Source organism: Arachis ipaensis, chromosome B06, assembly GCF_000816755.2.
Source record: "Arachis ipaensis cultivar K30076 chromosome B06, Araip1.1, whole genome shotgun sequence".
Taxonomy (NCBI): domain Eukaryota; kingdom Viridiplantae; phylum Streptophyta; class Magnoliopsida; order Fabales; family Fabaceae; genus Arachis; species Arachis ipaensis.
In genome coordinates, this window is record NC_029790.2 from 4,114,170 (window position 1) to 4,115,742 (window position 1,573).

The 1,573-nt window shown below is 32.4% G+C and overlaps 1 protein-coding gene across 1 annotated transcript in view; it reads left to right on the top strand.

Moving 5' to 3' along the window:
- LOC107645446 (transcription factor bHLH48) overlaps positions 1-307 on the top strand; it is a gene marked incomplete in the record, with an annotated part of 5,278 nt that extends 4,971 nt beyond the window's left edge. Inside the window, 1 exon segment of the mRNA XM_016349469.2 lies at positions 1-307.

Sequence of the window (1,573 nt, forward strand, 5' to 3'; positions counted from 1 at the left end):
AGGCAGTTAGAAACCAGAATTTTCGTCTGCCAGAAAGGAAGAAGAATTGGTGTGCTATTCCTTAATATAATTTCTATTACTATCTATATATTCTATACTAACTACAGGGGTCATTCAGTCTATATCAATTGATTGATTGATTCAGATTGTAAAATCATAGAACGGACTATTAGTAATTACTGAACTTTAATAGGAGTGAGTTGCTTTGTTTCATTTAATGCTGCTAAGATGATTGGCTCTTTGTTAGAATTTTGTTGAAAAATCTACTCTAATTTTTAACTACTTGTGGTGATTTTTTTTTCTCCAACGTCTTTAAACTTTTCTCATGTTGATCATATATGTCTTGGGTTGAGGGTTTTTTTTTTATTATTTGATTTGCTGATCCCAGCTGGCAGCTGCAACAGGGAGGTTTGTCTATAATGTTCGCGTTGTACTTGGATTCCCTTGATTTTGCTGAGGTTTTCATTTATTTATTTGTTGTAATGACGCGACATTTTAATTGCTAAATAGATGGGGTAACGTTAAATTTCGGTGATGTTACATGTATAACTATTTTTATAATTTAAATTCAATCAAGTTAGTATAAGTTTAGGAAAAAAACGTGCATATACATTATCACTTTTTTTTCCTGCACTACTTCTGAGTTTTTGGTTGGAGATGACAGAAATTTTTGTATATAGTGTAAAAGAAGGAGAAATTGTGTAAAAAAAAAAAGGAGAAATCAAATAAGAGAAAAAGTTTAAAAGAAGAAGACGTTGAAGAAGAAGGTGATGACATTGAAGAAGAACAAGAGAAGAAGGCGACAACAATGATGATGGCGCTGTTGAAGAAGACGACGATAATAAAAGAGGAAGAAAAGGAAGAAGAAAAAACAACAACGATATAAAGAAAAGGAAGAAGAAAAAACAACAAGGATAAAGCATATATGCATACCTTCAAAGAAAAAGCACATTGTGATTTAGTTTAAAAAAGCTTAGAGGTCTAATTTTATTGGTTAAATTATTGAAGGTACATTTGGAATTCAATTATTTTTTACACTAATATTTTTCTAACAACTATACTTTTGTGTATATTAAAAAGTGTTTGTTATATGAAAAGTATTCCTGTTTGGAATTTAATTTAAGAACAAACATGACGAGAAGATATAACCCTCTCGCAATAGAAAAATTCTTAAATGCTCCATTAGAACTCAAAATGTTCTATTCTTCCTTTGCTCTCATCACGGCCACGCATACTGCCATTGATGTCTAAAAGGTGGTCCAAATATGGCATGCAGATTCCTAATGTACTTACTTGTCGCTCGCTTGTTTCTTCATTTTTCATTCACCCACACGCTGGTAGAGAGGGGAAGTGACCTTAAAGTCTTAAACCACTTCCAGTTCCAGTCCTTGCTTGCTTCTTTTGTATGGCAAGCCTTATATATTGGTCGTGTTGTGCGGTGGTCCATCAATTATCACCAGTAGCAAGCCTTCATCCATAAAAGCATAAGCATGAGGAAAGCATCGCGGGAATGTATCCTCTTATTTTTTTTTAATTAAAGAAATAAAGTGCAATTTTTAATCCATCAATATTT